At 43.7% G+C, this 25,384-nt stretch overlaps 2 protein-coding genes across 2 annotated transcripts in view; one reads left to right on the top strand and one right to left on the bottom strand.

The window, feature by feature from the left end:
- BAG2 (BAG cochaperone 2) overlaps positions 1 to 25,384 on the bottom strand; it is a 132,780-nt gene that overhangs the window by 1,710 nt on the left and 105,686 nt on the right. The gene's annotated exons all lie outside the window — the stretch shown is intronic.
- Positions 1 to 25,384, top strand: part of RAB23 (RAB23, member RAS oncogene family) — a 548,767-nt gene that overhangs the window by 493,089 nt on the left and 30,294 nt on the right. The window lies entirely within an intron of this gene.

Raw genomic sequence — 25,384 nt, 5'->3', positions numbered from 1 at the left:
ATGTGACGATGTCCCTAGTCCCCCTCAGCTTTATGCAATCAACACCAAACCTTTAGCTTTAACATACAGGCCAGAGATAATGGGTAAATGTATGGCATTCTGGAATTCACATCTCACTTATCGATGACAATTTGTTCTTGAGTGTAAGAGATCTGCAAATCAACCTCCCGATTGCACTAAACATCCTGGATCAATTTGGGTAACTTTCTGTGGTATGGAAGAGCTGCAGAAAATAGGTGATTTCAGTGAGTGACTAACATGGAGGTGACTTCCCCTTACAGCGGGCTCCGCATACCGTTAAAACACTTGGGGGCATATTAGCAAGGGCGTTATCGCCACTTTAGCGGCACTTCTTGCCGATAAAGCAGCGATTTTTTTATCGCCAATTACCAAGCTGTTGCTAACAGCAGTTAGCGACAGCTTCCAGGCGATAGCGACCGGTTTAGGGCCCGTTTTGCATGTCAGCGATATTTATCGCTAATGACATGCAAAGTGGGCGTACCCAAACTGGTAGCGACTGAAAGCAGTAGCTAACACAGCTATCGCCTATTAGCAGTACCCGCGATGCGATAAAAAAACACGCGCTAACCCGGATTAGCGCCAGGATTTTACACCTGGTAAAAACCTGACTTAGCCATAATAGTCAATGGGAGGTGGATTCTATGGCTAACTCCCCACCTGCCTATTAGCAAGATTTTCCTTAGCGATAGGATTTTAACGCTGGAAATCTCGCGTTAAAAATGGGATTCGCTGCTATCGCTGGATTTTTTTATCGCCGCGGAGATAAACGTTGGTAATACTGCGTTATCTCCAGGATAAAATCCAGTGATAGGAGGCGATAAAAAAATCGCGTTAAGCGCGGTTTGTGATAATTTTCGCAAGTTGTTGCTAATATGCCCCTTGAACATTAATGTTTAGTGAAGTATGTTATAAACATTGACCACAATATCACTTGGCGATTTAGTTAATTATTTTATCAGAATGGAGAGGTGGGATTCTTGAGCAATCAAGGAGAAACAAAACTCAAAACAACTTGCAGTTTGGGCCTACAATGCAGGCAACTTAAACCAAGCAAAAATTACATTGCACAAGTAATATTTTATCCTGCACATTACACATACAGGAACTATAAGTTTCTTTAATACATACAAAGTCCTACTTAAACGTGTACACTACATTTCAATGCTAATATAACTTTGAATAAATGCATCTTAATAATTATGAAACACTGCAAGCGATAAAAATACATGTGAGTGCGTTTAAACCAGGAGTATATTGCACCCATACAATTTAGAGTGCTGTAAGCACTCTATCATGTCTGTTTGTTTAATGAGTGCATAATCATGAACAATATTTGCAGCTTTATGGCAGACACCCAAAGTCCCTTTTAGAGACTGATTGGGTATTTAATCCTTTCTAGTTTAGCTGCTCCTGATAGTGGACTGACTGCCAAAACAATCAAACAATGTAATGGAAATCCAGCAAACTCTCTGACTGTATATTACCCTTTCTCTGTGACAACCTATGGATTAATCTTATTGGTACCTTGCAAACTATTCCCGTAGCTCGAGGACAATTTGCTTTTCAATCTCTGTTGTTATTAAAATGACATGTTTTACTATGGATGCTTCTTCAGCCACGATCAGCTTGCTTAATATGGCTCTACAATGTATTTGTTTTTTAAAATCAGTCTGGCCCAGTAATATCATTGTGAAACACATATTGAAGTTTAGCTACTATATTATTATTTTGATAATTGTGATTCTAGTTTCTAAGGCCATGAAGAATTAATTGTAATTAAATGAATCCTTTTTGTGCTCGAAGACAGTGTGTTCTCATCCTACTGCAGGTGCAGGAACTCAACCACGTTATTCTTTAGATTTAAGGAGCTACCCGGAATTTCTTTAAAGAAGTCTGAAGTCTGAAAGGCGAGAAGGGAGGACGCATTCCATGCCTGGTATATTTGGGAACCTGAAAGAAGAGTCCAATTAATTAAAGCTTCTGTGGAAACTTACTGAAAGATGGTGTCAATGGAAAAGTTTACCTTGTGAAGTATTGTGAGTTGAACATTGTATTTTTGTATGATGCGCAGGGACAGATTCGAGAGACTTCTGCTTATTTCGGAGAAGGAGCATCTTAGAGCGACCTCCATAGCTTTAAGCTATAAGACCCATTTTGACGTGAGTACTTCTTAGGAAGTCAACACGTGATAACACCTTTGGGATAGGATGATGGAAAATTAGGTAGGACTCTCATCTAGAGTACAGTAGGGAAAGATACTTCTGTTTTCTTCTCTCAAATGAAAAGAGAATTGGACTCAGCTTCTCTTCTTTGTTGCGTACTGATTTTGGAGTTCATCATATTATGCCTTTTGTGCAGAAATAATTATATTCGTAGATTCGGCTCTGTATTGATTTTCATGTATCTGTATAATCTGAGATTGAGGTGTGTTTATATTCAATTGTTTTTGGCCTTATAATAAATTCACAAACCTGAAAGTCGGAGTCTCTGGTCCTTAAGAATCATGAACACATTGGAAGTAGACCACGTTCAAGCAGGACTTTTGACAGAAAATTACTGGTAAATAAAGATTATGTTGAATACATAAAAACATGGACTCAGGGCTTCTTTGACTGTAATCGATATAGCGCCTCCAGGGGCACTGTCTGGGATTGCTTCAAAGCAGCTCTAAGGGGAGAAACAATTAGCTTCGTAGCTAAGCGTAGGAAAGATGGTGACAATGAGAATAAGTGACAGATGCAAGAGCTAGCCAATATCGAGGAGGAGCATACCAATTTAATAAGGAGGGGAGAGGATGGGGGACCTACCTTGAGGAAATTGTTGATCCTAAAAACTGCGCTAAATAGCAGGCTTAATCAGAAAGCAGCTGAGATCTTTAAAGCAAATCGTAACAAAATCTACGAAGATGGGGAGAGAGTGGGGAAGCAACTAGCTCTACGTGTACGTCAGAAGCAATCTCATAATACAATTACTAGTATTGTAGTAGAGGGAAGGGAATATAAAACACCCGAAGATATATTAGATACGTTTAGGCAATACTATCAGAAACTATACCAGAATGAGGATAAAGCTGATCAAGAAGTAGTAAGAGATGCCCTCAATATATAGCTAACCGAGATTGGATCAAATAAGATCATCGATGACGATGCAAGGGAAAACTTGGAAAAAAATATTACACACACAGAGGTACTGCTGGCCCTGTCGGAGCTAGCCTCGGGAAATGCTGCGGGTACCGATAAATTACCACTAGAATTATATAAAATTCTTGGAGAATGTATAACACCATATCTACTAGATCTATTTGTAGGGATTCAAACAAGCGGCATCCCTCCTGACTCATGGAAAACAACAAACATAATTATCTTCCCTAAAAAGGGAAAGCCCCCAACCTTACCCTCATCGTATCGTACAATCTCCTTAATAAATGCAGACTCAAAGATATACTCAAACATTCTGGCGAATAGGCTCAGAAGGGTTATCGAAAACCTTGTCTTCCCATGGCAACACGGATTTATCCCCAGGAAGTCCACTACAGACCATACTCGTAGAGCTGTATCGCTATTTGATATCATGAATGCGACGGGGGGCCGAATGTCGATGATCTTACTCGATGCCGAGAAGGCGTTCGATCGTGTTTCTTGGAGTTTCCTATGGGCGGTGCTCGAGAAAAACAACTTTGGGCCCTGCCTCTCTAAATCAATTAGGGCAATGTACCACGAACCAAATGCTAGGGTTCTAGTTATGGGACAGGAATCAAAACCGTTTGAAATATTGAGAGGCACTAGACAGGGCTGTCCGTGTTCTCCGATCTTGTTCGCTATGTATATCGATCCATTGATTCTTAAATTTATGGCAAGCGATGTAATCATACCTGTCACGATAGGATCTTACGAAACTAAAGTTATGGCATATGCTGATGACGTGGCGGTAATAGCACCCTACCCCTCCGAGGCTATAGCTGAAATTGAGGCTATTACACAAGCCTACGGGCAGATCTCAGGATACTCTCTCAATCGCGATAAAACCATGGTAATTTGCACTGATAATATTCAGTTTGACGACCCTAAGAAGGTGGATAACGCAATATACCTAGGGATATGTATATCACCTAATGTAGAGATCATTAACGATTTAAATTATATACCACTACTAAAAAACATTGCGAAAGATCTAAAAAGGGTCGACAGTCTCCATCTCTCAATTATAGGGAGAGGAAATTTTTTGAAAATGAATATCCTACCAAGACTTTTGTATTTATTTCGCGCTATTCCTCTAATAGTCGAAGACAAAACTATCAAAGCAATAGAATATCAAATTAGCAAATTTATCTGGAATTACGGGAAAATAAGGCGGGCCCTTAACTATCTATCCCTTCCGGTATACAGGGGCGGACTAGCAATACCCAACATAATGCTCGATCTATGGGCCACTATGCTCCAGCAAATGACACCTTTACTTAATACATATATGGCAAATCCAACACTAGGGGACAGTGTTATACCATCGATATATGAACTAGCCTTAGGAAACAATGCAAAAGGTTTACTGCTAAAACAATTAGAACCCTCATACTATAAAAAGGTAAAGTTCAAGGTTATTAAGAGTGCTTGGAGAATCTGGAAGAAAACAATGAGACAACTTGAAATCCCAAAATTGAATAAGTATACACCATTATGGAACTCATCAGTACTACCAAGACAAGCTAATGATGATATCTCCAGGCGATGGGAAAACTTGGGGGTATTAACTCTAGGAGATTTCCTCCAAGACGCCTCAGAAACGAGGTTTCAGTACCTTCAAGATAAATTTTTAATCCCGAACTCAGATATTTTTAAGTTTATTCAAATCAACCCAATTCTCAGTACAAAAACTATGAATATTTCTCTGACAAATATCCCTTTAATGGATTGTATAGGGAAATCAGCATCCAGGATAGGAACATTTTATGATATGTTGCTAGAAAGTAAGAAGGATGACTTGGAGCACATTGAATCTACATGGGCAAATAAACTTAACAATCCTAATGTGGATATCGACAAGTCACTACAGCTTTTATCTGAATTATTTATTTCATCCAATCTAAAGGCTCAGCTGTATAAAACAATATATAATCTTTACTACACACCCGCTAAACTGTATACATGGGGGAAGAGAGAAAACTCTGAATGTCCTCGGTGTGGTACTAGTCCAGCACATCTGATACATATGTTTTATGACTGCGACAAATTAACACCTCTCAGACAAATGTTAGCTGAATTCTGGCAAGAAGTGTTTGGCCATCCCATAGCTGAATCGCCCACTTTATACCTACTTGGGTATGACAATTCTCTTATGCTTAGAAAGGAGGAGGAAACATGCCTCTTTCCGGGGACAGCGGTGTATAGAATAATCTTAGCAGCACGATGGAAGGATACAGATCCCCCTAATTTTCAAATATGGCTGACACGTTATCTAGGGATTTATAATCAAGAAAAAGCAATCTATGCATGTAGAGGGAAAAAAGTCAGGTTACGAGGGGAAAGAATCTGGGAGCCAATAGAGGCCTGGAATAATAGGACATGATAATTTTCAATTTTTTTTTTTTTTGTGTGTGTGAAATAACTGCTATGTTATGTACTTATGCCTTCACGATTATGTAATCTGTATTAACAATAAGAATTATTAATGTCGATACACGCATAATTTATGCATATGAATATCTCTTCAATATGTACAAATCTTTTTGTGTTGTGTTGCTAAATAAAAAATTAAAAAAAATTAAAAAAAGGAAGTATGACTTTAATATGTTTTATTCCCGTCGAACACTTTAACAGGCTATAAAAAGACCATCTGATTTGAATTTAGTAGATTAGGCAAGGAGTCAAATTTTGCGTAATCACACACATTAGCGTGATTCACCAGCAGGTCATTAAGGGTGTCTCAATTATGACCGTGCTAGGGTGCAGATTGGGGGACTTTCTCTGTATTCCGCTTCTCTCTTTGGTATGTATGTACAGCTGGTGGATGCTATCAAATAGTCATAAGCACTTGTTTATTTTAACAAAATTTGTGGTTTTGTAGACAATACTGAAAATTAGTGCAGATTTAGCCACCATCTAAGGGCATTAGGTGTCAAGAATGGTTTTAATGTTTTTTAAAGAGAGTAAAGAGACTCTTGCAGCTTTTATGCTGTTCTTGATTAATGTTGACATTGATTATGGAGGGGTTGATTCAGAGACTTTACTCTGTTAGACAAAAGTGGGTTGTAACCATCCTTCTTTTATTCAGATAGTCAGTCCTTGTTTAATTCTGCTACTTTGCAAATTTCAAATAAAATGGCCACAATGGCCTGCCAGTCGAATAGTGAAGGCCAAGGGTGTTCGCCTTTTCATCCTGGGCAATGCAGTCAATATGTATATAAACCTTTGGCCTTCATAGGGATGGTCGCTTTTTTATCCTTAGAATTGTTGCTTATAGATTCACCTAGATCCTCATTTTGGACATTATCACCATATTGATGTACTCTGTGATAATATTTCATCTGATTTCTTGTTTTGTATTGTGTTTTTTGTTAACTATGTTCAGGGGTATACATCTGTACAGCCTTAATACACATACACATCTTTAACCATTTTCTCAGTTACCCATATTCACGTTAAAACTGGTACATGCCCTTTATCTTGGATTTAGTTCTATATTCACTTCTAATCTCCACTCCATAGATCGGTGTTTAAATTGCAAGCCGCGTTATGTGCCTCTGACATATGCGGAGCTTTGAAGCACGTTATCAAGACTATCTGAGTGAGTACTAACCATCGGTTTGTTTATTGAGCACGGAACTAGTTGCTCTAGAGATGTTTCATTTCTTTCTGGCTTTAATCTTTTTCTCTCATGGATGGTAACCGTACGCTTCTACCGAAATATACTTTTGTTTTTTCCTGTATCGCGCTCACTTTATTTGATTCACGTACCGGATTGTTGATTTAGCGGGGTAGTCCACGTTCTTTTATGCTTGGCATCCACTGAGGCACCTTTGGGGTTATTTCTAATCTTACACACTTTACTTGTTTCACTGATTGGACTCTCTGTTAAACGTGATTTAACCTCCTGATGACGACATCATTTTATATGTTTGTGCAGGGTTTCCTTATTGTATTTCATTTTCATATTTGTAGATTCATTCCCTTGCGAAGGGCAGAATGCCCAAAATGCATTGGGAAATATAAAATGGAGAGAATTTAATCCATGTTTGTGACAAAGGATAATGCTGCAATACATTCTGGATATTGTAGTCTGGTTTGATACCATGATTTCACTTCAAAAACCAATCCAGTCTTGTGAAAAACGAACAAGCAATACATTGAAACATTGAATGAAGAATTTTGGACTGCTGTTGTCATTTTGAATGAACAAAGAATTTGAATTCCTTTTTAAGGATTTGGTTGGTGCCTAGGGGTACATACCCCTATGCAGGGGGTGCTATTGATTTGTTTCATTTACGTTCTTTTCCGGAGAGCGATGCACCGGGAGCACCACACACATTGATTATAATAACATCAATTTGCTAACTATTATAGAACTGGCAGTGCACTGACTTTTACTTCATCGCTTGTTCGTGTTGGGCACTGCAGTCAGTATGTATATAATTTTGGCCTTCAAACTGATGGTAGGGTTCACCTTGCAAAGTACTGAAATCATATTACGTAACTAGCACCATTTCGTGAGAATTACCAGATTCAGTTCTGTTCTGTGGCAGCTCCTCCGCTAAGGCGGAGGAGTGTCGCCCCACTACTCAAAAGGAAAAATAAAATGATAATAACATATTGCTATTCTCATTTTATTTTTCCTAATGCAGTCAGTGGTGGAGCAGTGCTGGCCAGAGCAGGGGGAGGAGTGGTGTAGTCTCCCTAAGTGCGCATGAACTGTTTGGCTGGCCATCTTGGGCAACCAAACAGTCCATCCACACTTTGCATGTTGCACACCAGGCTGCATTACACAGCCTGGTGAGGAACATGCACATGCTCTCTATTCCCGTCTGAGCACCGAACCACGGTGCTCAGACCAAACACAACGCTGCATCGCAGAGTTGTGATTGGCTCAAGGGAGCCTGTGTACTCGGGTGCTTCCTGCTGTAAACGCAGACAGGAAGAAGGAAGAGGACGAGGACAGAGGAGAAGTGGGGCTGGCCATTTCAGGCAAGTCCTTTATTCATTCCTCTTCCCCCCCCCACTCCACGACCCCCGTCCGCTAGTGGCCGGAACTGATTGTGGGCAGTTATTTAGTTGCCCCATGTCTCTGCTATTGTTCGCATTGGTAATCAAAGCCTTCAAAAATGAACTTCAGGTTGATGGTGGAAAAAGGGGAATCCCTTGACAAGATGGAGTCCATTCAATCTCATTATATGGAGATGATATGTTATTTATACGAGGTTCATGAATAGGTGGAACAGCATTTGCTGCACAAATTTGAGATGGTTGTTGGCCAGAAAGTGAACTGGTCCAGGTAGCATGTTGCCTGACTATATGGACGCTAAGAAGGAACTGCACTAGTTTTGTTACTTGTGTGTCAGATTTTATCATACAGACCTAAACATACTGGATGGTAGTTTCGGAGTAGAGATTTCTTTGCTCCAATCTCAGATATCTTTCTGGAAAACATTGTCACTCACTGACTGTACTTTTTCCAAACACTACCTTTTGAGAGCTAGAGGAACTACAGGGTGACTTGATTTGATGCTCGGGTACACAAAGCTCCCAGTGACATGGGGGATATGTGCCTACCAGGCTTTGTGTCATATTATCTAGCTGCAGAGCTACAATGGGGAGAGAACTAGATGAGTGACTGATACCTTTCTGACAAAGCTTGTCAGTGGTTAAAATCTGAATGGAAATGTTGCACAATTTATTCTTTAGTTTCCCTAACACATTGATAGCCTTCCCTCGATTACTGAAGTTAAAACTAAGCTACAGAGCTACCTGAAAAAGACAGCATGTAAAGTCCTAAGCGAAATCCCCCTAAAAGTGTGCCCTGGACATCAGGGGTACTATACAGCACAAGGACTCACGAGACGGGAAGCTGTGGGAATGACAATTGTAGGCGACTTGTTTGAGAGAGGTTCCTTGAAGACTTTGACAGTTTGATAGCAGACTACAGGCTCCACCAAAGACAATCCTTAACGTACAGGTGGAGGAAATACAAAAGCTATAGGAATTCAAGGCAGTGAGCTCCACACATGTGGTCTGCTGCACCTGTTGAGTATAATGGGGGATGGGAGGCAAATAACTTCCTTGCTATACCAGGCCTTACTGAATATCTCCAGGACCATCCTAGACAAATTGCAGGATGTATGATAGACAGACCTAGGCAGAGGTATCAACAACATGTAACGATCTTGTACACTGGCATATCTACACAAAGTGTTGAAGAATGCCGGGTTAAAATATATACAATTTATTATTAAAAATGGAGCCTATATGGCTCATGAGAAGATCACTAGAGTATTTCTCAATGCTACCTCAAATTGCACCCATTGTGGGTGTTTGCAGACAGGTTTCTAGCACAGGATGGCAGTAACCACTACAATGTGAACTAACTGAAAGCTTAGAGAAACTGGTGGGAGGCAGGAACTTAGGAAGGGTGGAATGTTTGTTGGGGGCCCCGTTTCAGTAGGTCTGTTTCCTGTACAGGCATATGTCCCCCCCAAACTCCTGCAGCATGTGCAGCATTGCCAATCTTTTTAAAGGAGCTTTCCACTATTTAACATTAAAGTTAACTACAGTCAGTGGTGGTTTGAGTGGTGAGGCATCTGTGCCTGTTAGATAGGACACCCAATGGGTTGCAAGTCGTGGCTACTGTCCTCAAGAGCAGATTTTGAGCAATGCTTGGACCCCTAACGTGTTGAGTTGATCCCTTGCCAACCCAATTTCTACCCCAACACGGACAAAAATAGATTTACCAGGTCTAGCACCTGCCTTGGGTGATTCTCTCTCTCTTCCCTCAATCTCCCACTCAATGGTGAATATCATCTAATTTTGTATTTTTTGTATTTATTGAGTTTTAAATTGCGCTGGCTAGACCCGGAGGTATCAGAGCGCTTTACATAAGGAACAACTGCAAGTTACAAGAGTAATAATTTAAACATTTTTCACAGAAATTTCAACGTAAATGACAAATCATAAGAGGCAGAGGAGGAAAGAGGGACAAGAATATGAGTAACAGAATAGGTGGGGGAGGGGGGAAGGGAACCTGAGGGGGGAGGGAATAAAGGCTGTCGGGCGAAAAGAGAAAACATTCGACTCAAGAGTCAAGGTATTAACATATGGTCAAGGGACAGTAATTTAATGACAGAGTTGCATGGATTTAACAGGGAGGGTGAAGAAATCAAAGGGGGGGAGAAGGTAGAGGGGGACAAGAGTAGTGTACTGAGAGAGGGTTTGGGGAGAGGAGGGAGCCGGGGCAGATGGAGTTAAGGCAGACCAGAAAGAGGGAAATAAAATGTTTGAGGAGCGTCAGGGGGTAAACTGAGGAAAGGGGGATAGGACAGAGGTAAACAAGAAGTTGGGTCCGGGTCCTGGGAATCGACGGTGGCCAGCGACAAAATGGCGGGCAGGGCAAAAGTCAAAAAGTCCATAGATACGAACCAGAGACCATGATTTAAGTGCCAAAAAGGCAAAGGGAGGGACGCAGTTCCAAAATCAAAGGCGGGTGGAAGGGAGAAGAGGCGTGCAGGCTCGGGACCACTGGGGCATCGCTGTAGGAAATCCGCCAGTCGTGGCTCCCGCACCCCCATACCTGGAAAAGGTCTATCGGGTCACAGACGTCGAGACGAGGCGGAGCATATCCAGGCAGACGGCCAGCATGGGTTGGTAGCGAGGAAGCAGCGAGGACTGGCAGACAGCCGATGGAGACAGAGCTGCACCATGGCTGGCCCCATCATTAGCCATCTGCGGCAACTCGCTCCGAGGCAGGGAGCTGAGGGAGAGAATAGCAGCAGCAGCGGGATGAGGAAAGTCTTGCCCCGATGTCCAGCTGGGTAGGTGACGGCCGCGGGAGAACCCAGGCCAGACACCTCGATAGCCGAACCAATCGGCTTCACTGGGCATCGGCCAAGTTGAAATCCCGGAAGAGAGGAATCACGCCCCAGAGCAATCCGCCGCCATCCGGAGCCATCAGGAGCCAGAACTGTGCCGAGGCTGGACAGTCTTCAGGAGAACGATACGCTCTGAGGGAGGCGGTAGAGGCGGAAAGAGAAGCATCAGCGGGATGAGGTAAGCCGTGCCCCGATGTCCGGCTGGGTAGGTAATGGCCTCGGGAGAAACCCGGCCAGATTCCTCTTTAGCCGAACTAAGCGGCTCCACCAGGCATCGGCCAAGTCTTCTCCGCGTCTGCTGTCAGGATACAGGAACATTTCGGGGGAAAAGGGGTTTTAAGGCCAGAATGGCAATCACTGACCGGGAGCTCCTGGACGGAGCTCCTCACCGGGTGGCCATCTGGATCAGATAATTGTGAACGCTAGTCATCCAACTTCTCCTCCCACATCCTTTTACCTGCTTTATGATCTCTATTTTCTCAACTTTCTCTCAACATGTGCTTCTGGCCACCGTGAAGCTCCTTAGTCACTGTACTCTTCATAGAAGTCCCCAGGGCAGTTCAACTTTTCTCTCACCTGGTCTCCTTCTTTGTGCAGTCTAACACAATCCTTAGCATTATCATTCACTGAGTGCTTTGCACAATGAGAGCTCTTGCTTTTACCTTCCATCGTGCTCCCTGTGGCTTGGAAGGTTCTTCCCAGGTAATCCGGTGGATGCTGTGCTCTGTGTATTAGTATCTCTCAGTTGTAGGAGATCTTTTGCTTCTATCAAACAGTGTATTTGTCATTGCTGGCCTTACTACTCAAAAGTCAGCCACTAGGGGTGACCACACCTGTGCGCAATGTATATTGCCTTTTGAAGTCTGCCACCTTGTAGGAAAGTAGGATCTGCATTTATGGTTATCCCAACTTTTTGTCCGGTGCTTTGCTGTTTCTGACTAGTCTGACTGGGATCCTGCTAATCCGGACCACAGTCTGTCTGCTTTCTCCCCTAAATTGTTATGGTAAGTACTTCGGTACATACCAGATTGGATACTGGGGTACCCTTATAAGTCCCCAGTACATGGTACTAAGGTCCCCAGGGCATAGGAAGGGCACTGCGTCATTACGCCGTGACCATCTCGATACTGGCTGTAACAAACCATGTCATGTTTGGTACCAAACATGTTGGAATCATACCTCCCACACCATAAACTATGTGGGAGGTATGATTCCAGGCACTGTAAAGGCCCTCCATTATGCCCTCAGTGCTTCCTGGTACCAGTCTTCTAGACCCCGACAACACAACATGGCTGCTGCCAACCAGAGATATAATTCTCCCCTCCTGCTGCTGAGCCAAGCTCGAGCAGGGGAAGGCAAAACAATAGGTATCCTGTCACAGGGAAGTGTGACCGCCTCCCAGAAAGGGTTTAGTGTATTGGGGCAGGGTGGGAGCGCTTGCCAGCGCCACTCAGTCTGCTTTTAGAAAGTAGGTATTTTCTTGCTTAGCCATCCAGTGTGCCCCTGCAAGGATGTGTATTGACTGTCTGGCTTTGGAGTGACAGGGGCTGGGGATGTGCAGTGGCTCCAGAGAGTCTGGAAGAGTCAGGGCTGGGCTGAATAGACCTGGGCTACATTTAGAGTAGGGGGAGGAGATTTCCTTTCACCTGAATCTGCCTGGTCTGCCTTCCACAATGCTGTCTCTACCTCCTGCCAGGAAGCTGCACCAAAGAGGACAGAACTAGGTTTGACTAAGCACAGGGCTTCTATGCCACCAGAAAACAAAGGAATTTGATGTATAAATATTGGGGCCCAGACCCCAAAACTTTAGATCACATTTGGACTTCAAGAAGAACCTCTGCCAAGGAGAAGAGCTGGAGAAACTGGAGGCGGAGTACTGCCCCTTTTCTGTGTGCTGTCTGGGGTAGGTCTGCAGTGACTGTTTATGCCAAGGAGAGGATCTGTGTGTGCATCCTGCTTGAGAAAGTATCTCCAAGGGCTTGAAGTGGAGCTTGCCCCCTGTTGAAGACATCTCAGGAACAGCAAAGACGTCACCATCTTTCTGGGCACTGTCCCTGGTTTCACTGGTTCCAGCCGCCACAGAAGAAAAGAGCAGCCAACTCCGTCACTGAGTCTGTCACAGACTACGTGTCCTGAAGGAACTGCAGAGAGCACCGCCTCACTTTGAAACACAACCCTGGTCTCACTGACTGCGTCAACGAGCCGCTGCTTGCACCGGGTCCTGTGGGCACTGCACTCTGCACCGCTTTGCTACACGCTGCACAGACGTCACTGACTCCGTCACTGCCCGACTCGAACATCAACCGGCTCCGTCGCCACACTGTGACCTGCCAGCACCGCATTGAGCACCGTCTCAACCGACAGACTCGCAGCGGCGCTTTGGCCGCAACAAGAAAGGTACTGTCTCAGAGTCTGTCGACGCTTTAGCTAACCTGTACCGACGCGCTTGGCTGGAATTGTTTAACTCTGTCGTGTTCAGTATCGTGGTAGCCCCAAAAGGGGCTACAGAGTCGGAGGAACTGTGTATTCACGTTATTCCTGCAATTTAAAGGTTATTTTGCACAGTAACTATTTTTACAGTATTGTATGTTGGATTTTTGTAGTTTTTTAGTCTTGTTGGTTTAGATGACATATTTCTAAACTGGTGTGGTGTCCATTTGTAGTGTTTTCACTGTGTTATTGTATGCATGCACAAATGCTTTACACACTGCCTCTGAGATAAGCCTATCTGCTCGGGCCAAGCTATCAAGGGTGTGGGCATGGGTTATTTTAGAAGTGTATCCCCTTACCCTGACTAGGAAGAAGGATCCCTATTTGGACAACGGTTCCAAACTATTGCCAAGTAGAGAACCCCATTTCTAACACTTCTCTAGATCCTCAGCGATCCATCATATGTACCAGTGATAAATGATTGCCAGATACAGGGACGGTCACAGGAAAAAAACACAGTCACGTAAATACAGGAACAAGGTGAATAGGCAATTGGTGCGCAGCAAGCATACGCTTCCCAGCATTCTAATGTCGACTGTTGCATCTATGATATCTTTAGGAGTAGCATTCTCAGTCAGGAGAAGTGTCATTAACCATTACATGAAATGGTACATTCTTGAAGGGGTAGAAATATCATGACGAGGAGAGGACCTTACCCTAAAGCGACAGCAGAGAGAACAGTTTTTTATGTCCAAACTTGCCACTCATTGGAAATGTCTAAATAACCATGAACAATGGGACAGAATACTAAGATAGTCCTTCAGGGGTTACCCGGTTTCCAGAGCATGTCTCTTGATGGGCTGATTGAGTTGTGACATTGTATTCTGAGCTCTGAGATATTATTTGTTTTTTTACGTGATTGCTTTTCTGGCCTGGGTTCTTTGCATTTTTAATTTTATAACTAGTTATCAATTTTGTTTGATGCCGACTGTTGGAACTGGGTAGCCTGGCCTAGGGCAAGACATGCATTTCAGAGGCACAGTGTTAAGGTTGCAGACCACCCAAGAATAAAACCACGCAATAGCACACAAAAGAAAACGCTACACCAAAAATGTTAGGAAAATATGAGCTGTTTTATAAAAATAGGATTCTCTTTGCTTTAACTCTTAGTATTCACACAGGAAAAATTTACACTTAGTTTAGGAAAAATTATAACACTGTTTGTCTATAGAAAGAGAATTACAACTCAATGCAGGTAACTGGTACATATGCTTAGTTTTTCACCATTACTAGATTGACCTTTTATACAGATTCCCTTTTGGAGAGAAAATACAATACCTATTAATCAGGAATTTAAGATAATCTCTACCAAGGTGCTAACTAGTCATTAACTTTACATTACTAGAGATCCTAGCATTTATTTAAGCATAGTTTCTAAGTAGGTCCTGTAATCTACAACGGGTCTCAGCACTTGCAGTAACACTTGTAATCTTCTATGAAAATTACCAATGAATTTCTGTGTTGCCTTACATTTTACAAGCATTATATCAATAATAAGCAGGTAACCTTTTATGCCTTTTTAGGCCAGTTAAATATGTGTTAGATTTGTCTGTTGCTCCCCAGGACTTCTATTCCACTAAGGAGGGAAAGCATCTGTCAAAAGTAAGAATTCACCATTACTCAGAACTCCCCAGAAAATAGAGAGCCCCACTCCTTACTGTAGCGTGGGGACGATGTTGTCCCAGTCCCCACGCGTTGCTGACGATTTCAGGCTCTCTTGAGGTTCCCACCGGCCTCTCTCCACTCCCTCCCGCCGACGTTCTTCAGAAAAAGGAGGGAGGGGGGCCGCTGGGGGTTTTAGACTCTTTAGAAATGAGGGGGTCGTCGGGGGCTCCAGGCGCTCGCTCCACAAAGCAAACGCGGGAGACAAGATCCCTACGCGAGCGCCGCCTCTCTCTTCAGATCGCCTCCCTTGCTCACTGGGCAAGCGCAGGGGATCAGCGGCTCTGAGGAAGCGCCGCCTCGCTTCCACTCGCTGGCCTACTCACGGAGCATGCGCGGGGAGCTAGCGACTCCAACACACTACCGCTGCAGGCTCCGGACCGCTTCCACAGTCGGCGCTCTCTTCCCTCTTCAATCGCTATTCCTTCTAGGCGCTCTCTTCCCTCTTCAGTCGCTGGGTCAACCAACACCTGTCTGCACTTTCAGGATGAGGACAACAAGCCCAGCTATCTCCTCAGGGCGATCGCGTCACCTTTCTCCCACGCCTCACCAGGATAGCTAGCACTCGGCAGTAAAGGCAAGTGAGGGCCAGATGGTGGGGGAAAGAGGCAATCTCAAGGCTGAGTTAATTCAAGCCTACTGGCATACATCAACCCCAGGGGGGTGCAATTAGCAGTCCTGGGCAGTTGGCAGTTCCTGGACAGGGCTGGGGTTGAAAGAAGGCGCACTCCTTAATAAGTCTCTCCAGCTGGGCAGAGTACTGCGCTCCGCAGCGCGGCAGTCTCCTTCTCCAGAAGCTGTCCCTGTATAGTTTTAGACAAGGGGGCCAGCTTGGCGCCCAGGGTCTCCAAGTAACTTCCTACAGCGGGGCCAGGACAAGTAACCAACAGGGGAGTAGTGGGTTGGACCAATAAGGCAGATTCCCAGTCCAGGGGGGTCCACCCTCAGTCTAAGCTCTTCCCACCCTCAGCTACCACCTGTCCTCCAGCTGACTTCCACAGGTAGACAAAATGGCTGCCTCGCATTCCGCCTTTTATAGGCTGCCCTTCAATGGTCCAGCATGGACCAGAAGGTTCTGGAATGCCCTATGTTAAGCTATGGCCAAGTTCTAGGTGCGACAGTTGGGGCAGTTGGTGGCCACCATTTTAGGTGGTGCCAGCTTTCCTGTCAGAACAGGCCTCAGGGCCTGAGGTAAAAGATTATGGGGGGAAAAAGAACACCTATCCCCTTGACCAACACCTAAAAAAAAATAGTAGACAGCAAAATAGTAAGGGTATGAGGGGCAAAAAGGGGACAAAATAAATAATAATGAGGAGGGACTGCGCAAAAAAAAAATCCAGACAGGTCTAACACCGACCAAATACTAACATCACCGCGGGCTGCTTCTAGTGGGGTATCTGTAGTTGCTCAGAGCGCCCTTCCCGTTCCGCTCCTTCAATGGTCTTCCTTACACGGATCCCGCTCAGCCTGTCCCGGGCACCGTATAGATAGAGCGCCTGAGTGACTTAGATCCTGCAGGCAATTACCATGGGGGCGGCCCGTGACATGTGCGAAATGCGTGCCCGCACATGTGTTATCCGCAGGCCCATTGTATTACATGGCCAGACCCGCCAGTACACCCCCCCCCCCCCCGCCTTAAACAAAGCTGTCTGCAAGCTTGGCTCTGCACCGTAATATATTGGAGTTAACTGTTCGAAGTTTATAATGCGCGAAGTTTGAAAGTTGTCATTTACTTTGTGTGTTCATTTATTCACTGTAGGATGCCAAGTCGTTCTTTTTATCGCTTTTAAGCACACTTAATATGCTTTGTCCTATTAATAGGAAGTACATTATTGTTTTTCTACTTCATTGCTATACAATATGTGCACTTTTATTTTACTTTTTTTAGTGCCTCTGTTCCCTGCTTGTGATCGTTTTTTTAGTGCCTCTGTTCCCTGGGGCGTTACTGGGCAGAGATGGGCGTGTGGCTGACCTAGACTGAGGGATGTGTGTGTGTATGTATGTGTGTGTCTGTGGCTCTGTGTTTGTGTGGCTCTGTGTGTGTGGCTCTGTTCTGTGTGTGTGTGTGGCTCTGTGTGTGTGGCTCTGAGTGTGTGTGTGGCTCTGAGTATGTGGCTTTGTGTATGTGTGGCTCTGTGTGTGTGGCTCTGTGTGTGTGTGTGTGTGTGTGTGTGTGTCTCTGTGTGTGTGTGTGTGTGTGTGGCTCTGTGTGTGTGTGGCTGTGTGTGTGTGTGTGGGTGTGTGTGTGTGTGTGTGTGTGTGACTGTGTGTGTGTGTGTGTGTGTGTGTGTGTGTGTTGGGCTCTGTGTGTGGCTGTGTGTTGGGCTCTGTGTGTGTGTGTGTGTGTGTGTTGGGCTCTGCCTGTGTGTGTGTGTGTGTTGGGCTCTGTGTGTGTGTGTGTGTTAGGCTCTGTCTGTGTGTGTGTGTGTTGAGCTCTGTGTGTGTGTGTGTGTGTGTGGCGCTGTGTGTGTGTGTGGCTCTGTGTGTGTGTGTGGCTCTGGGTGTGTGTGGCTCTGTGTGTGTGTGTGGCTCTGTGTGTGTGGCTCTGTGTGTGTGGGGGGGCTCTGTGTGTGTGTGGCTCTGTGTGTGTGTGGCTCTGTGTGTGTGTGGCTCTGTGTGTGTGTGGCTCTGCGTGTGTGTGTGGCTCTGTGTGTGTGTGGCTCTGTCTGTGTGTCTGTGTGTGTGTGTGTGTGTGTGTGGCTCTGTGTGTGTGTGGCTCTGTGTGTGTGTGGCTCTGAGTGTGTGTGTGGCTTTGTGTCTGTGTGTGTGTGTTGGGCTCTGTGTGTGTTGGGCTCTGTGTGTATGTGTTGGGCTCTGTCTGTGTGTGTGTGTGTGTTGGGCTCTGTCTGTGTGTGTGTGTGTGTGTTGGGCTCTGTCTGTGTGTGTGTGGCTCTGTGTGTGTGTGTGTGTGTGTGTGTGTGTGTGGCTGTGTGTGTGTGTGTGTGTGTGTGTGTGTGTGTGTGTGTGTGTATGGGTGGGTCTGGCTGTGTGTGTGTGTGGGTCTGGCTGTGTGTGTGTGGCTCTGGCTGTGGGTGGGTGTGGCGCTCTGGCTGTGTGTGTGTGTGTGTGTGTGGCTCTGGCTGTGTGTGTGGCTCTGGCTGTGTGTGTGGCTCTGGCTATGTATGTGTGTGTGGCTCTGGCTGTCTGTGTAGCTCTGTCTGTGTGTGTGTGTGTGTGGCTGTGTGTGTGTGTGTGTGTGTGTGTGTGTGGCTCTGTATTTGTGTGTGTGGCTCTGTCTGTGTGTGTTGGGCTCTGTGTGTGTGTCTCTGTGTGGGTAGTTTTTTTTGTAGGTGGGTCTGTGTGAGGGTGTCTCTGTGTGTGTGTAGGTGGGTCTGTGTGAGGGTGGCACTGTGTGTGTGTGTGTAGGTGAGTCTGTGTGAGGGTGGCTCTGTGTGTGTGTGTGTGTGGGTGGCTCTATGTGAATGACTGTGTGGGTGGCTCTGTGTGGGTGGCTCTGTATGTGTGTGTGTGTGTGTGTGGGTGGCTTTGTGTGTGTGGGTCTGTGTGTGGATGCAAATGCAATAGGTCTCGCATTTGCGAGAGAGTTAGCTATTGGCATTGTAAATGACAATGCCATTTATTTATGTTTTAAAAACAAAAACATAAATAAAAATAATGTCATGAGCAATGCCAATAGCTCTAACTTTAACAATGCGGAGACCATTGCATTGTAAATGCTTGTTCTTCCTGGTAACCTGCTGTACCACATATGTGAGCGTTGTCTTACAATTTCAGTAATTGACTTCACTGCATGTACTTGTTGATAAAATGATAAATAAAGATGTATTTTTTTTAATGGTTTGTCGAATGTTGACTACTACAACCAGTTTAATAAAGGTAGAACAGTGCTCACATTCAGTGCACTAATAAGTAGGATATAAGGAGCTGCCTGTCTTTAACATGGTGGTATAAGGACAGGAACAGACAGGAGCTGCCCTTGAAGGTAAGAGCAGTGGAGCGCGGTGAGGTCGGTGGGGAGAGGGGGAGCCCCACTGCTCTTACCAGCTCCTGAGAACTGGCTGCTCCTGAGAACTGGCTGCCTAAAGATGTAAGTGTATGGATTGGATCCATAAGGAACCAATGGGAAACCATTTTGCTGTATAAATCAAGAGTAGCAATAGGTTCCCATTTAAAAAAAGGAATGACAGTTTACGTTCAGACGGACCCTGGGGCATATTAGCAAGGGCCATATCGCCGATTAAGTGGTACTTTTTGCAGCTAAAGGGGTGATATTTTTATCACCATATCAGCAAGATGTCGCTAAAAGCAGTTAGCGACAGCTTTTAGGCGATAGCGACCGGTTTGGGGCCCGCTTTGCATGTCAGCGATTTATCGCTAATGACGTGCAAAGTGGGTGTACCCAAACTGTTAGCGACTGAAAGCAGTCGCTAACACAGCTATCGCCTATTAGCAAGGCAGGCAAAGTGATTAAAAAAATTGTGCTAAGCGCGATTAACACTTTAATCTAACACCTGCTACAAATATGACTAACCTGTTTATCCAATGGGAGGTGGATTGTCAGGTTAAGTCCCCATTTGCGTTAATGCGTGAATATCGCTGGATTTCCAGCGATATTCATGCATTTCGCCGCTATCACTGGATATTTTAGCACAGTGGAGAAAAACGTTGCTAATAGCATGTTTTCTCCGCTAACATATCCAGCGATAGGCAGCGATAAAAAAAATGCGCTAAGCGCATTTTGCGATAAATATCGATATTCCTTGCTAATATGCCCCCCTGATTTTAAAGAGGTGAACTCTGATTTGATATAAAGGAGACTTAAGCAGTTTGCTTTTAGCTTAGTAATAAATGAGATATGTTTTTATGTGTTTCTAGAAACATTGGCCAACGTATTGGCAGCCTGCAAGGTTTTCGTTGGTTCTGAAATCAGCAGATATACCAAGCTGTGTTTAATAGAGTCGAAGAGATATGTGAGGCCTTAAGTCACGTGCAGGGAATAAAGGGGGTAGAGTTATGAGATCTCGGAGTTAGAAAGTAAAGCAGAAGCTGTTTTCACGCAATAAAAGTTGAGTTGGAAATTGAACTTTTACGTTTGATATGCAGGTAATTGAAAACTCCGTTTTATGGAGCATTCATTCGACTGGCTGCTGAGAACCACATTATCCTAGTGCGGCCCCACTCAGGGCATGAAGGGACTAATAAACCTGCTGCACTTGGTTCACCAGTGCGATGTCGGAGCCGCGTAGTTAACAGCATCGGATTGGTAATGAGGGCACTAGGCAATACCCCAGGGGCCGGTGTCCGAGCCCCAGAAGTGAGCTGCTTTTTTGAGCAGCAAGGGGGCCGATTGGGCCGTTTCTGTATTGTTTGATGCCCCCAGCAGCCCAGTGGGTGCCTGAGTGCCCTTTCTGGAGGGAGATGGGCGTCCATTCCCTCCCTTTTATCTACGGGCAGAGGGGTGTCACTCCCTTTCTCTCACTGGCCGGCCCATTAATATATGCATATTGAGCGGGCAGGGGGCCTGAGCAAAAGTGGCCTCACTTGTTTTCAGGTGTGTTTTACCAGTCTAAACTAATGCGTGCATTTTTTTAGCGCCTCTCCCCCACCTTTTTAATAACATTTTGCAGAAGAAGTGTTTTGCGGAAAGGCAATATACAAATGTTGGCCACTTTTTTCCCCAATGCAACCCTGGTAGTTAAAAATAAAGTCTTAAACATTAGGTAAGATCCCAGGTGGCATATAAAAATGTATATATATTTATGTTATTACAAAAGAAAGTATCCTTACAATTTTTATCTCATATGGAAAGAAACAGACTGTTCATTTAACTAGTGGGGAAGGACCTTAAAAGCACAGCACCTTCAGTATACACAATGTAATGTGGGAGAACACTAGAAAGAAAGAATAACGTTACAAGAAGTTAAAATTAAAAAAAGGTATGATATCAAGGATGTTTCTCTATGTGCAATTTCACAGATGTAGACGTATGGGATGTGTGCAGTTTATTTTTAAGCAGTATAATATTATATTAACTATTAAATGAAATTGGGATAAATAATGAAATGATTGTAAGAATAAATGAACATGTCACATGAGGTACCAGTACAGGAAAGAGGATACCTTGTTTTCTCTTATCTATCCATCGTACAATCATGGTGATAGTACACTCTGAGTGCATTAAATAAATATGCAGGAAACCAGATGTGGCAAGGAATAATATAACAACTCATTTTTGCTGATGTTTTACATGCGCAATATAAGCATATCCTTGGAATGATACATATAAGAATTGGATGTAAAATGGGTTGGCTCTAAAAATTATAGAAATTGACAGAGTATTTATTTGTCTACTATGTCGATAATTATGTTTACTGTTTTAATATGTGGTATTTACAAAACAGTAATAATAAGAACAACAGTGCATGCCTAACCATATATGTTTAGGTGTTTGTTAATAATGATTCTTATGGAGATACGTTTTATGTTTTTTTGTCAGTTTTAACTACTTACTGGTCCTGAAGAAAGTGGGATAAAGGTCAATAAAGGAAATGGTTGGTCAGGCGCACTGCGTTCAGTTGAGAAAATTCAATTAAGTAAAAGTTAATGGTTGAGTTTTGAACGTAAAGGTGCTCCAACAGGTGACGCAACTGTCCAGGTGCGTCGGATTAACGAAAAAAGTTGAGTGCGCTACAGAGGTGTAAGCGCATCCCTGTGTATTGGGCACACTTGTGGGGTTCAGTGTAAGACGTCACTGACTCCAAGAAATTCAATAAAGAAAATATTTTTTTCAAATGTTTCAGTGTTTTTTAATTTCCAAAAATTTCTGTTCAGTTCTGGAATGCGTTACATCACGCAGTTCATTAAGTTCAAAATCATCCAACTTTATCAAAGGATGCTCCGATGCATTTCGGACTCGAAAAGTCCTTTCTCAAGGAGCGCTACAAAAAGAATACAAAAAATTGCATTTAGATCAATGGTTCACGGTATGATTTTAACTATACAATTGACAAAACAACAATGAGTGACACCAGCATTCAACCGCCTGTGTTTAAAATAAATAACGATGCTATAGTTGTATGTGTTATACCAGGAGTGATGTTGTGGGGGTTTAAATAGCTAAGGAAGGTGAAGAAAAGTTCAAAAAGTGTTGGCATGCAAGCTGAGGGAAGGGACCGCTCGAAACGAGCAAAAGCTTACGTGCGGGTGTTCAATGGTTGGCTCTCATAGGCACTAAGGAAACAAAGAGGTGGAAGACCGTCAAACGGGTTAAGTGGCCAAAGCGTCTAGAGTGAAAGCGACAGAGTCGATTGACGGGACTTACTGGAAATTGCTGAAGTCGCGTGGAGCGTGAAGGTGGAATCTGTGATTGTGGTCCTGGAACTACGCGGAGTAGCTGCGGAGTTCTGGGGAAGTGAAGGAGGGTGATGGAAACTAACGATGGACAAATAAAAGGAGGGGAATTCGGCGGCCATGATGTAATGGTTAACAAAAGTTACTCACAAATTACTGGAAGGGGTGACATACGTTAACAAATGAAAACAGAGCAAATGTACAATGTATCAATCATGTACCAAAAAGGCACTAAAGGTAACAACTGAATTCAGTCCGGTCATTAAGACCAAAAGGTTTAAGCGTTTGAAGTCTATAAATCCAAGATGTCTCCCGTTGTAGGAGAATTTTGTTGTTGTCTCTTCCCTCTATATTCGGCACCATTTCAAGGACCAAATATTTCAATTGTGCCATGTTGTGGTTTGCTTCAATAAAGTGGGTTGCCACACTGGATTTGACATTTTTGGTGCGAATGTTCGACTTATGTTCATTTAAGCGTGTTTTTATTTTTCTACTGGTTTTTCCAACGTAGGTTTTCCCACATGGGCATTTGAGTAAGTAGATCAAATTAGTGGAGTCGCACGTGGCGTCTACATTCAATTTAATTTCAAAACCTCTCATAGGGTGATTAATGGTGGTGCCTCTGATGACATTATTGCAGTTATTGCAGTGATGACAGGGGCATGTGCCCGTGTGTTTAGTGGGTGTAGAGCTGGTTTTAGACAAGATCTCCTTGATGTTCATGGGTCAAGTGTATGCGAAAATGGGAGGTTGCTGAAAAAGTTCACCGAAATCTGGTTCGGATGACAGTATACGCCAATGCTTCAGGATGATTCTCTTGAAGGTCTTACTGGAGGTTGAATATCTAGAAACTAGGGCCATTCTTTGGTCATCTTGTTTCGTTTTGCTTTTTAAAGCTTCTGAGCGCGAAATGGTATTTGCCCTGTTGATGGCTTCATTGATAATTTCCTCTGGGTATCCTCTGTTGAGGAATCTGGTTGCCATGGTGTTGATTTGAGCACTTCTAATGTTGGGGTCAGATACAATACGTGTAACCCTTAGCATTTGGCTGAATGGTAAGTGTCTCTTAAGGGACTCTTGATGAAAGCTGTTGTATTGTAGAGCGTTGTTCCGGTCAGTAGTCTTACGAAAGAGGTCTGTCTCAATCCCGTTGGGGGTGACTTTTATCAATACGTCCAAGAAAGCAATTTCCTGATCAGAGATGTTCCATGAAAATTCAATGCGATCGTCTTTGGTATTTAGTTCTGTGAGCGCCAGTTCTAAGTTTTCACTAGAGTCTTTCCAAATGAAAAATAAATCGTCTATGTATCGCACATAGAATTTCAAATTGTCAGTCCAGTTCCGATTTTCATGAATGTGGTTCGATTCAAAATTTCCCATGTAGATGTTCGCGTATGTTGGGGCGGCGCAATTTCCCATGGCCATTCCGGACAACTGTAAGTACCATTGTTGTTCAAAGGAAAAGTAGCTGTGGTACAAAGTAAAAATCATAAGTTCCAAAATGAAAGTTTTTAAGGAGTCTGTTATATTAGATTTTAGTAAAGCTTGTTCCACTGCTTCAATCCCTCCATTGTGGGGGATAGAGGTATATAAGCTCTTAACATCTGCTGTGCATAAGAGTACTTTTTCGTCTTTCTCGATTTCAATTAATGCCAGTCTATTAATGAAATCCGTGGTATCTTTGATGTAACTTCCCAAACTCCGAACGATTGGTTGCAAATATCGATCGATAAATTTACCAGTTGGTTCATGTATGGAACCTCTTGTAGAAACGATGGGACGGAAAGGAGGGTCAAATAAATTCTTGTGGATTTTTGGTAGCATCTTAATACTTGGGCTCCTGGGGTGTTCCACTGTTAGATACCTTTTTGTCCTTTCATCGATGATCTCATCCTCTGTCGCTTTTTCAATGATTTTGGATAAATCGTTTTTATATTCATTGGTGGGGTTCCCACCGAGTAGCATATAAGTGTTGATGTCTCTGACATGTTCCGTTATTCTCAGGTCATAAAGGTGAGTATTGAGGATGACTAACGCACCTCCCTTGTCAGCTTTCAGACATTTGATTGCAGTGTTGTTAGCAATTTTCCTTAAGGTATCTCTGTCTTTAATAGTGATGTTATTGCGTACCTTTTTCTTGAAATTGATTTTTGAAATGTCTTGGTGCACCAGGGTTTCAAAAGTATCAATGCTCTTGTGGCTACTCGTCGGCATGTAATTACTGGGAGGACGTAAACCTAACAATAAGTCAGGTTTCCTTTCCTTTGGAGGTTCCAAAACTTTTTCAAAGAAATGTTTCAACCGTAGTTTTCTGGTGAGTTTGAAAGTGCTAATTTCTAGCTCAAGTAGGTTGGTATGGTTTGTGGGGATGAATGTCATGCCCTTCTGTAGAATCTTTATTTCATTTGTGCTGAGGTTCGTGTCGGAGATGTTAATCACTAACGATTCTTCCTGGTTTTTGGTTTGTTCTTTTGTTGATTCTGGATGCTTACATTGTCTTTTTCCTGCCCTTTTGCCCCGTCTGGGTCGTCGATTCTGTCTGGGCGTGCCTCTAAAAAAGGCACCGTGGTGGTGGGGTCAGTGTTGGATGTTGACGCGGTTGACTGATCGGTAGAAGTTGAGGGTCCTGTCGGGTGTCTCCTTGGTGGACAGTTAGAATTGTCGCTCCCGGAAGATGAAGTATCAGTGTTTTGGTTATGCGGTTTATTCCTACGACGTTGGGCGTAGACATCCGCCCAAGTATATACTTCCCCTAGTTTGTAGTCTAGGGTGTCACGGCGAAATTTGCGTAGCTTACGCTCATTGATTTCTCTAGAATGTTTATCCAATTGT

The sequence above is a fragment of the Lissotriton helveticus genome, chromosome 6, assembly GCF_964261635.1.
Source record: "Lissotriton helveticus chromosome 6, aLisHel1.1, whole genome shotgun sequence".
In the NCBI taxonomy this organism is placed as follows: Eukaryota; Metazoa; Chordata; class Amphibia; order Caudata; family Salamandridae; genus Lissotriton; species Lissotriton helveticus.
The sequence above is the reverse complement of the archived record's forward strand: the minus strand, read 5'-3'. Positions and strand labels throughout refer to the sequence as shown.